General features: G+C 42.1%; 1 protein-coding gene and 1 long non-coding RNA gene across 2 annotated transcripts in view; both read left to right on the top strand.

Moving 5' to 3' along the window:
* Positions 1-12,563, top strand: part of LOC149972915 (uncharacterized) — a 1,172,247-nt gene that overhangs the window by 156,625 nt on the left and 1,003,059 nt on the right. The gene's annotated exons all lie outside the window — the stretch shown is intronic.
* Positions 9,814-12,563, top strand: part of cfap65 (cilia and flagella associated protein 65) — a 70,306-nt gene continuing 67,556 nt past the window's right edge. The window contains exon 1 of the mRNA XM_036959450.2: positions 9,814-9,956. The gene's annotated coding sequence lies outside the window, so the exon portion shown is untranslated. The remainder of the gene's footprint in view (positions 9,957-12,563) is intronic.

The raw sequence follows: 12,563 nt of genomic DNA on the forward strand, positions 1-12,563 counted from the left end.
CAACGTTGGTTGAAATTGGATGAAAATAGCAGCCTACTGGTCGAGGACTTTTTTTCAAATCCAATGTATTTTCCACGTTGATTCCATATTGATTCCACGTTGATTCCACGTTGATTCCACGTTGATTCCACGTTGATTCCACGTTGATTCCATATTGATTCCACGTTGATTCCATATTGATTCCACGTTGATTCCATATTGATTCCATATCACAGTACCTTGACAAAATGATGTTGAAATAACGTTAATTCAAGCAGTCTGTGCCCAGGATTAAAAAAAAATACTTTACTTTACTCAAACTTAGGCAAAACAGCCCTTTTTTTATGTGCAGTGGGTCTCACTTGGTAACTGAATGAAGTTTTCGTATGGCACATGAAAACATGGCCCAGGGGATATACGTTAGGACAGAAAGATTGAAAGATGGGAAGATCTCCAACGAAGGAGATTTCATGTGTCAGTCAGCTGATAGTTGAATGAATTGGATCGCATTGATACAGTGCCTTGCGAAAGTATTCGGCCCCCTTGAACTTTGCGACCTTTTGCCACATTTCAGGCTTTAAAGATAAAGATATAAAACTGTATTTTTTGTGAAGAATCAACAACAAGTGGGACACAATCATGAAGTGGAACGACATTTATTGGATATTTCAAACTTTTTTAACAAATCAAAAACTGAAAAATTGGGCGTGCAAAATTATTCAGCCCCCTTAAGTTAATACTTTGTAGCGCCACCTTTTGCTGCGATTACAGCTGTAAGTCGCTTGGGGTATGTCTCTATCAGTTTTGCACATCGAGAGACTGACATTTTTTCCCATTCCTCCTTGCAAAGCAGACTGACATTTTTTCCCATTCCTCCTTGCAAAACAGCTCGAGCTCAGTGAGGTTGGATGGAGAGCATTTGTGAACAGCAGTTTTCAGTTCTTTCCACAGATTCTCGATTGGATTCAGGTCTGGACTTTGACTTGGCCATTCTAACACCTGGATATGTTTATTTTTGAACCATTCCATTGTAGATTTTGCTTTATGTTTTGGATCATTGTCTTGTTGGAAGACAAATCTCCGTCCCAGTCTCAGGTCTTTTGCAGACTCCATCAGGTTTTCTTCCAGAATGGTCCTGTATTTGGCTCCATCCATCTTCCCATCAATTTTAACCATCTTCCCTGTCCCTGCTGAAGAAAAGCAGGCCCAAACCATGATGCTGCCACCACCATGTTTGACAGTGGGTATGGTGTGTTCAGGGTGATGAGCTGTGTTGCTTTTAGGCCAAACATAACGTTTTGCATTGTTACCAAAAAGTTAAATTTTGGTTTCATCTGACCAGAGCACCTTCTTCCACATGTTTGGTGTGTCTCCCAGGTGGCTTGTGGCAAACTTTAAACGACACTTTTTATGGATATCTTTAAGAAATGGCTTTCTTCTTGCCACTCTTCCATAAAGGCCAGATTTGTGCAATATACGACTGATTGTTGTCCTATGGACAGAGTCTCCCACCTCAGCTGTAGATCTCTGCAGTTCATCCAGAGTGATCATGGGCCTCTTGGCTGCATCTCTGATCAGTCTTCTCCTTGTATGAGCTGAAAGTTTAGAGGGACGGCCAGGTCTTGGTAGATTTGCAGTGGTCTGATACTCCTTCCATTTCAATATTATCGCTTGCACAGTGCTCCTTGGGATGTGTAAAGCTTGGGAAATCTTTTTGTATCCAAATCCGGCTTTAAACTTCTTCACAACAGTATCTCGGACCTGCCTGGTGTGTTCCTTGTTCTTCATGATGCTCTCTGCGCTTTTAACGGACCTCTGAGACTATCACAGTGCAGGTGCATTTATACGGAGACTTGATTACACACAGGTGGATTGTATTTATCATCATTAGTCATTTAGGTCAACATTGGATCATTCAGATCCTCACTGAGGATCCTCACTGAAGTTCCTCACTGAACTTCTGGAGAGATTTTGCTGCACTGAAAGTAAAGGGGCTGAATAATTTTGCACGCCCAATTTTTCAGTTTTTGATTTGTTAAAAAAGTTTGAAATATCCAATAAATGTCGTTCCACTTCATGATTGTGTCCCACTTGTTGTTGATTCTTCACAAAAAAATACAGTTTTATATCTTTATGTTTGAAGCCTGAAATGTGGCAAAAGGTCGCAAAGTTCAAGGGGGCCGAATACTTTCACAAGGCACTGTATGTACCAGCTTTTGGGTTCTTTCATCCTTTTAATTTAGCTATCTAAACACTTTGGTCAGGGGGCAGGGCTGCATCCCAAACGGAACCATATTCCCTATACAGTACACTATAAGGAATAGAGTGCACTACTAGGAATAGGATGCACTATAAGGAATAGGATGCACTATAAGGAATAGGGTGCACTACTAGGAATAGGATGCACTATAAGGAATAGGGTGCACTACTAGGAATAGAGTGCACTTAAGGAATAGGATGCACTACTAGGAATAGGGTACACAACTAGGAATAGGATGCACTACTAGGAATAGGGTACACTACTAGGAATAGGGCACACTACTAGGAATAGGGTACACTACTAGGAATAGGGTACACTATAAGGAATAGCGTACACTACTAGGAATAGGGTACACTACTAGGAATAGGATGCACTATAAGGAATAGGGCGCACTACTAGGAATAGGGTACACTACTAGGAATAGGATGCACTACTAGGAATAGGGTACACTACTAGGAATAGGGTACACTACTAGGAATAGAGTGCACTATAAGGAATAGCGTGCACTACTAGGAATAGGGTGCACTACTAGAAATAGTGTACACTACTAGGAATAGAGTGCACTACTAGGAATAGGGTGCACTACTAGCAAATAGAGTGCACTACTAGGAATAGCGTACACTACTAGGAATAGAGTGCACTACTAGGAATAGGGTGCACTACTAGGAATAGAGTGCACTATAAGGAATAATGTACACTACTAGGAATAGAGTGCACTACTAGGAATTGAGTGCACTACTAGGAATAGAGTGCACTACTAGGAATAGGGTGCACTACTAGCAAATAGAGTGCACTACTAGGAATAGGGTACGCTACTAGGAATAGAGTGCACTACTAGGAATAGGGTGCACTACTAGGAATAGAGTGCACTATAAGGAATAATGTACACTACTAGGAATAGAGTTCACTATAAGGAATAATGTACACTACTAGGAATAGAGTGCACTACTAGGAATTGAGTGCACTACTAGGAATAGAGTACACTACTAGGAATTGAGTGCACTACTATGAATAGAGTACACTATCAATCAATCAATCAAATTTATTTTATATAGCCCTTCGTACATCAGCTGATGTCTCAAAGTGCTGTACAGAAACCCAGCCTAAAACCCCAAACAGCAAGCAATGCAGGTGAAGAAGCACGGTGGCTAGGAAAAACTCCCTAGAAAGGCCAAAACCTAGGAAGAAACCTAGAGAGGAACCAGGCTATGTGGGGTGGCCAGTCCTCTTCTGGCTGTGCCGGGTGGAGATTATAACAAAACATGGTCAAGATGTTCAAATGTTCATAAATGACCAGCATGGTCGAATAATAATAAGGCAGAATAGTTGAAACTGGAGCAGCAGCACAGTCAGGTGGACTGGGGACAGCAAGGAGTCATCATGTCAGGTATTCCTGGGGCATGGTCCTAGGGCTCAGGTCAGTTGAAACTGGAGCAGCAGCACAGCCAGGTGGACTGGGGACAGCAAGGAGTCATCATGTCAGGTAGTCCTGGGGCATGGTCCTAGGGCTCAGGTCCTCCGAGAGAGAGAAAGAGAGAAGGAGAGAATTAGAGAACGCACACTTAGATTCACACAGGACACCGAATAGGACAGGAGAAGTACTCCAGATATAACAAACTGACCCTAGCCCCCCGACACATAAACTACTGCAGCATAAATACTGGAGGCTGAGACAGGAGGGGTCAGGAGACACTGTGGCCCACTCCGAGGACACCCCCGGACAGGGCCAAACAGGAAGGATATAACCCCACCCACTTTGCCAAAGCACAGCCCCCACACCACTAGAGGGATATCTTCAACCACCAACTTACCATCCTGAGACAAGGCTGAGTATAGCCCACAAAGACCTCCGCCACGGCACAACTTAAGGGGGGGGGGGGGGGCGCCAACCCAGACAGGATGACCACATCAGTGACTCAACCCACTCAGGTGACGCACCTCCTCCAGGGACGGCATGAGAGAGCCCCAGTAAAGCCAGTGACTCAGCCCCTGTAATAGGGTTAGAGGCAGAGAATCCCAGTGGAAAGAGGGGAACCGGCCAGGCAGAGACAGCAAGGGTGGTTCGTTGCTCCAGAGCCTTTCCGTTCACCCTCCCACTCCTGGGCCAGACTACACTCAATCATATGACCCACTGAAGAGATGAGTCTTCAGTAGAGACTTAAAGGTTGAGACCGAGTTTGCGTCTCTGACATGGGTAGGCAGACCGTTCCATAAAAATGGAGCTCTATAGGAGAAAGCCCTGCCTCCAGCTGTTTGCTTAAAAATTCTAGGGACAATTAGGAGGCCTGCGTCTTGTGACCGTAGCGTACGTGTAGGTATGTACGGCAGGACCAAATCAGAGAGATAGATAGGAGCAAGCCCATGTAATGCTTTGTAGGTTAGCAGTAAAACCTTGAAATCAGCCCTTGCTTTGACAGGAAGCCAGTGTAGAGAGGCTAGCACTGGAGTAATATGATCAAATTTTTTGGTTCTAGTCAGGATTCTAGCAGCCGTATTTAGCACTAACTGAAGTTTATTTAGTGCTTTATCCGGGTAGCCGGAAAGTAGAGCATTGCAGTAGTCTAACCTGGAAGTGACAAAAGCATGGATTAATTTTTCTGCATCATTTTTGGACAGAAAGTTCCTGATTTTTGCAATGTTACGTAGATGGAAAAAAGCTGTCCTTGAAATGGTCTTGATATGTTCTTCAAAAGAGAGATCAGGGTCCAGAGTAACGCCGAGGTCCTTCACAGTTTTATTTGAGACGACTGTACAACCATTAAGATTAATTGTCAGATTCAACAGAAGATCTCTTTGTTTCTTGGGACCTAGAACAAGCATCTCTGTTTTGTCCGAGTTTAAAAGTAGAAAGTTTGCAGCCATCCACTTCCTTATGTCTGAAACACATTCTTCTAGCAAGGGCAATTTTGGGGCTTCACCATGTTTAATTGAAATGTACAGCTGTGTGTCATCTGCATAGCAGTGAAAGTTAACATTATGTTTTCGAATAACATCCCCAAGAGGTAAAATATATAGTGAAAACAATAGTGGTCCTAAAACGGAACCTTGAGGAACACCGAAATTTACAGTTGATTTGTCAGAGGACAGACCATTCACAGAGACAAACTGATATCTTTCCGACAGATAAGATCTAAACCAGGCCAGAACTTGTCCGTGTAGACCAATTTGGGTTTCCAATCTCTCCAAAAGAATGTGGTGATCGATGGTATCAAAAGCAGCACTAAGGTCTAGGAGCACGAGGACAGATGCAGAGCCTCGGTCCGATGCCATTAAAATGTCATTTACCACCTTCACAAGTGCCGTCTCAGTGCTATGATGGGGTCTAAAACCAGACTGAAGCATTTCGTATACATTGTTTGTCTTCAGGAAGGCAGTGAGTTGTTGCGCAACAGCCTTTTCTAAAATTTTTGAGAGGAATGGAAGATTCGATATAGGCCGATAGTTTTTTATATTTTCTGGGTCAAGGTTTGGCTTTTTCAAGAGAGGCTTTATTACTGCCACTTTTAGTGAGTTTGGTACACATCCGGTGGATAGAGAGCCGTTTATTATGTTCAACATAGTAGGGCCAAGCACAGGAAGCAGCTCTTTCAGTAGTTTAGTTGGAATAGGGTCCAGTATGCAGCTTGAAGGTTTAGAGGCCATGATTATTTTCATCATTGTGTCAAGAGATATAGTACTAAAACACTTGAGTGTCTCTCTTGATCCTAGGTCCTGGCAGAGTTGTGCAGACTCAGGACAACTGAGCTTTGAAGGAATACGCAGATTTAAGGAAGAGTCCGTAATTTGCTTTCTAATAATCATAATCTTTTCCTCAAAGAAGTTCATGAATTTATCACTGCTAAAGTGAAAGTCATCCTCTCTTGGGGAATGCTGCTTTTTAGTTAGCTTTGCGACAGTATCAAAAAGGAATTTCGGATTGTTCTTATTTTCCTCAATTAAGTTAGAAAAATAGGATGATCGAGCAGCAGTAAGGGCTCTTCGGTACTGCACAGTACTGTCTTTCCAAGCTAGTCGGAAGACTTCCAGTTTGGTGTGGCGCCATTTCCGTTCCAATTTTCTGGAAGCTTGCTTCAGAGCTCGGGTATTTTCTGTGTACCAGGGAGCTAGTTTCTTATGAGAAATGTTTTTAGTTTTTAGGGGTGCAACTGCATCTAGGGTATTGCGCAAGGTTAAGTTGAGTTCCTCAGTTAGGTGGTTAACTGATTTTTGTCCTCTGGCGTCCTTGGGTAGGCAGAAGGAGTCTGGAAGGACATCAAGGAATCTTTGTGTTGTCTGTGAATTTATAGCACGACTTTTGATGATCCTTGGTTGGGGTCTGAGCAGATTATTTGTTGCAATTGCAAACGTAATAAAATGGTGGTCCGATAGTCCAGGATTATGAGGAAAAACATTAAGATCCACAACATTTATTCCATGGGACAAAACTAGGTCCAGCGTATGACTGTGACAGTGAGTGGGTCCAGAGACATGTTGGACAAAACCCACTGAGTCGATGATGGCTCCGAAAGCCTTTTGGAGTGGGTCTGTGGACTTTTCCATGTGAATATTAAAGTCACCAAAGATTAGAATATTATCCGCTATGACTACAAGGTCCGATAGGAATTCAGGGAACTCAGTGAGGAACGCTGTATATGGCCCAGGAGGCCTGTAAACAGTAGCTATAAAAAGTGATTGAGTAGGCTGCATAGATTTCATGACTAGAAGCTCAAAAGACGAAAACGTCATTTTTTTTTTTGTTCATTGAAATTTGCTATCGTAAATGTTAGCAACACCTCCGCCTTTGCGGGATGCACGGGGGATATGGTCACTAGTGTAGCCAGGAGGTGAGGCCTCATTTAACACAGTAAATTCATCAGGCTTAAGCCATGTTTCAGTCAGGCCAATCACATCAAGATTATGATCAGTGATTAGTTCATTGACTATAATTGCCTTTGAAGTAAGGGATCTAACATTAAGTAGCCCTATTTTGAGATGTGAGGTATCATGATCTCTTTCAATAATGACAGGAATGGAGGTGGTCTTTATCCTAGTGAGATTGCTAAGGCGAACACCGCCATGTTTAGTTTTGCCCAACCTAGGTCGAGGCACAGACACGGTCTCAATGGTGATAGCTGAGCTGACTACACTGACTGTGCTAGTGGCAGACTCCACTATGCTGGCAGGCTGGCTAACAGCCTGCTGCCTGGCCTGCACCCTATTTCATTGTGGAGCTAGAGGAGTTAGAGCCCTGTCTATGTTGGTAGATAAAATGAGAGCACCCCTCCAGCTAGGATGGAGTCCGTCACTCCTCAGCAGGTCAGGCTTGGTCCTGTTTGTGGGCGAGTCCCAGAAAGAGGGCCAATTATCTACAAATTCTATCTTTTGGGAGGGGCAGAAAACAGTTTTCAACCAGTGATTGAGTTGTGAGACTCTGCTGTAGAGCTCATCACTCCCCCTAACTGGGAGGGGGCCAGAGACAATTACTCGATGCCGACACATCTTTCTAGCTGATTTACACGCAGAAGCTATGTTGCGCTTGGTGATCTCTGACTGTTTCATCCTAACATCGTTGGTGCCGACGTGGATAACAATATCTCTATACTCTCTACACTCGCCAGTTTTAGCTTTAGCCAGCACCATCTTCAGATTAGCCTTAACGTCGGTAGCCCTGCCCCCCGGTAAACAGTGTATGATCGCTGGATGATTCTCAAGTCTAATACTGCGGGTAATGGAGTCGCCAATGACTAGAGTTTTCAATTTGTCAGAGCTAATGGTACTAGGAATAGGGTACGCTACTAGGAATAGAGTGCACTACTAGGAATTGAGTGCACTACTAGGAATAGAGTACACTACTAGGAATAGGGTACGCTACTAGGAATAGAGTGCACTACTAGGAATAGGGTACGCTACTAGGAATAGGGTACACTACTAGGAATAGAGTGCACTACTAGGAATTGAGTGCACTACTAGGAATAGAGTACACTACTAGGAATAGAGTGCACTACTAGGAATAGGGTACGCTACTAGGAATAGGGTACACTACTAGGAATAGAGTGCACTACTAGGAATTGAGTGCACTACTAGGAATAGAGTACACTACTAGGAATAGGATACGCTACTAGGAATAGAGTGCACTACTAGGAATAGAGTACACTACCAGGAATAGGGTACACTACTAGGAATAGGGTACACTACTAGGAGTAGGGTGCCATTTGGGATGTATCCCAGGTGATTTGTTAATATACTGTATAAGCCAGGTATACTGTAAATCTTCCCCAGTGATTAAATGAAAGCACACCTCAGGAGCTGAATAGCTCCAAATCAAATCAAATCAAATGTTATTTGTCACATACACATGGTTAGCAGATGCTAATGCGAGTGTAGCGAAATGCTTGTGCTTCTAGTTCCGACCGTGCAGTAATATATAACAACTCATCTAACCTAACAATTTCACAACAACTACCTTATACACACAAGTGTAAAGGAATGAATGAGAACATGTACATAAAAAAATATATGAATGAGTGATGGTACAGAGCGGCATGGGCAAGATGCAGTAGATGGTATCGAGTACAGTATATACATATGAGATGAGTATGTAAACAAAGTGGCATAGTTAAAGTGGCTAGTGATACATGTATTACATAAGGATGCAGTAGATGGTATAGAGTACAGTATATACATATGAGATTGAATGCTTTCCTCGTTTTTCCTCACATATGGAGGTCATGAGTTGTCAACTCATTCATATATATATATTTTTTCCCCTCAATACTAAAGGAAAGTTCACTTTTTTTTTTCAATTGCACCTATATTCCCTTATCTCAGCTCGCTGGTCACCATAGCATCACCCACCTGTAGCACGCGCTCCAGCAGGTATATCTCTCTGGTCATCCCCAAAACCAATTATTTCTTTGGCCGCCTCTCTTTCCAGTTCTCTGCTGCCAATGACTGGAACGAACTACAAAAATCTCTGAAACTGGAAACACTTATCTCCCTCACTAGCTTTAAGCACCAACTGTCAGAGCAGCTCACAGATTACTGCACCTGTACATAGCCCATCTATAATTTAGCCCAAACAACTACCTCTTTCCCAACTGTATTTAATTTATTAATGTATTTATTTTGCTCCTTTGCACCCCATTATTTGTATTTCTACTTTGCACATTCTTCCACTGCAAATCTACCATTCCAGTGTTTTACTTGATATATTGTATTTACTTTGCCACCATGGCCTTTTTTTGCCTTTACCTCCCTTCTCACCTCATTTGCTCACATCGTATATAGACTTGTTTACACTGTATTATTGACTGTATGTTTGTTTTACTCCATGTGTAACTCTGTGTCGTTGTATGTGTCGAACTGCTTTGCTTTATCTTGGCCAAGTCGCAATTGTAAATGAGAACTTGTTCTCAACTTGCCTACCTGGTTAAATAAAGGTGAAATAAATAAATAAATAAAAATAAATAAATAGGCTGTGTCTATATGAAGACCTGCAAATGCCTATGTATCAGAGATTCAGTACGACCCTCAGCAGAAACTGTGCTAAAAATGACTAACGCGTGTCGCAAACGAATTAAAATTGGCCCTCTCCATTTGCCTTCGTTACCATAGAGACGGAAACAATTATTTCTATGGAAACTGGAGCATGGATGACTACTGTTGTTCTTAGCACTGGATAAATAGTGAATTAAATGTCTAAACTGATGTTTATTTCATAGCATTACATTTGAATGAGGTAAGGCAGTGTGATATTTAAGATAACATGAAGAGCAAAATGGCTGTAATTCTCAATCACATATGTAGCTAGGTGTTCGATTCTTACTTCCTAACGTTAGCTAGAGGTTATGGTGCTTTCAAGACCACTGGGAAGTCGGATAAAAACGAGGTCAAATCATGATTTCAGTGATCTTTAGGTTGGAAATACGGAACTATACTTGTAGTTCCGAATTGGACAACCGTTTAAAAACGATCTTTCCCAGTCGGAGCTCGCTTTTTTAGGTGAGTTTCCAGTTGTCTTGAACGCACCGGAAGTCGAAAGTTGTAGATTTCCCAGTTGTTTTGAATGCGGCATTTGCCCATCTCAATCTAGTGCCCAAATTGACGAACTACATACAGTATGTTGCGCAACTGGAGTCAGTCGTCCCGATGAGCCCTTCCCAGCTAGTTTATGTTGGATAGCTGGTAATAAAAACAGCATGGCACTAGTTAAAACTTGTAAAAGAAAGTGATATTTATTTCAATGGGCGAGGTCGAAATAACTTGTAGGTTATAGGTCACCATGTCTAATTTGTTCCATCCTACTTGATTTTTATGTCGAGTAGCGTACCGAGCCTTAATAACTTGTAACCTAATATTGGTCACGGTGATACAGTCCACTGTCTTTCACTCCCGTTTACCGCAGTAAGGAGAGGGAAGCAATTAGATAGTTTCGTAAATATTAGACCAGGGCGACAGCTACGGAATTAACGTATATTGTTAAATGTTTGTAAAACAATATATATATATATATACGCGTGGTGGCCACCCGGTTTAGTCGTCCGGATGAGCTCTTCCCAATTTACCATGTTTACGCTTATGGATAGAAACTTCAGAAAAATGTTTGAACTTTTCTGCCGAAATTTGGACTTGTGTGTTCAGAATCATTCCGTTTTTATCGGAGTAATTGTTCGTTATATATATAACGGTTTGAAAGGTAATCCAATTTGGAATTATAAATCGGATTACCGTTTCCCCCCTAGTTCCCAGTTGTCTTGAACACACTGAAGTCGAAAGTCTTGAGATTTCCCAGTTGTGAACGTGGCACTAACACCAACAATCGGATGCATCCGGTTTTCAACACTACAGTCATTTACTCTGGCCAAAAATCTGCCTGTGTGAGATAAGCCCTTTTTGGCATCGAGGTCTATTCGAGATTGTCAAATTACTTGAGGCTTATTTGATCGAATAGAAGTTTTGTCATGTTTACAAATGTACTGATGGACGTGGCATTCCGGCAACTTCCAGGGTGACTTAGTTGTGCCCAAGGTGCATTCACTTTTCTTGAACGCTTTCTATGTTGCGGAACGGTTTGTAATGAACTACACCTTTCCCCAAAACGTTATTGAACAAACTTTGAGATATGTTTCTTCCCATTTGGTTGGTGTCGCTTGAAGCAATCAGTGATGTATTTTAAGGGCTGTTCCCCAAACCCCTTCCAGTTTTTTCAACTAGCCGTTCAGTACAGCACTGTTTCCGTTTCATTGAATGTTCCAAAACTTAAACATTTACTGAACGCAGCCCTGTTCACATGCGCAATCCTTTCATTGGCTAGAATGGTCCCACCTGATCTCACCTGCCTTTAATCAGAGAGGAAAAGAGAGGCCCAACTCTGCGGAAAACAGAGTTGGTCTCCCTCCAGCAGGTGCCGTTGTTTCGCCCGCCAAGCAAGGAGTTTTTGAATGGAGGTCAACAACAAAAATGTATGGTTTATTTGCTATGTGAGGTTTATTCGAATATACGTTTCGTAATGCTTAGGTTGTTATGAGTGTGCTGATATAAGTAGGACACGTGACATCCCGGCAACTTTGAGAGAGAAAAAAACGTTTTATCGGAGTTGTCTCTAGATGGATATGCATATTCATGAAACGAGGCTAGTAATCATAGCATCTCTCTCTTTATTGAATATAGGCGGTTGACGTCAACAACCCTCATTGAATATTCAATAAAGGATTACAATAATGAGATGTATTCACCAATCCAAAGAAAGGCTCGACAGCCCGCCGGGCCGCTTTGTGGACAACGACTCCTATTGTTAGTGCGGAGAGACATGTCATCTTAGTTAAATAAATAAATACATATTGTCAGTATATCTATAATCTTTGCTTCAGTCATTGACAACATTAATTTCAATTGTTAGGGCGGTCTCTCGGCTATCTTGTCACTATAATAGATCGTATTTGATACGGTTACACGCATAGCCACTGTGGATGTTATGTGCTGCTATTTTGTCTAGCTAACAAGCTTGTGGTGAAAATATACAAATACTATCGCCTTGAGTGTTTGCCAACAATTCGTTTGTTTTGTACCATCGGCAGCATTACGTTGTAAAATAGCGTACGCCTTGTGGTTTGACCAATCAGCAAATTACAGTCATTAGTCATTGAAATGTGGACAGACTGCTGACTGCATAAATAACATGAAACACTCCTACAGTTTATTCCCCCCACCCCACCCCACCCCACCCTCATGCCGATTTGCCTAGTCATATAGAAAAAGCAAGGGGCTGAATGTCCGGGGCATACATCCATCCACATTTCCTTTTTCTGATGATAAGGAATAAATATATCAGTGTTTTTTTTAGTAC

Source organism: Oncorhynchus mykiss, chromosome 22 (genome assembly GCF_057628025.1).
Source record: "Oncorhynchus mykiss isolate SJ-2025 chromosome 22, ASM5762802v1, whole genome shotgun sequence".
Lineage (NCBI taxonomy): Eukaryota > Metazoa > Chordata > Actinopteri > Salmoniformes > Salmonidae > Oncorhynchus > Oncorhynchus mykiss.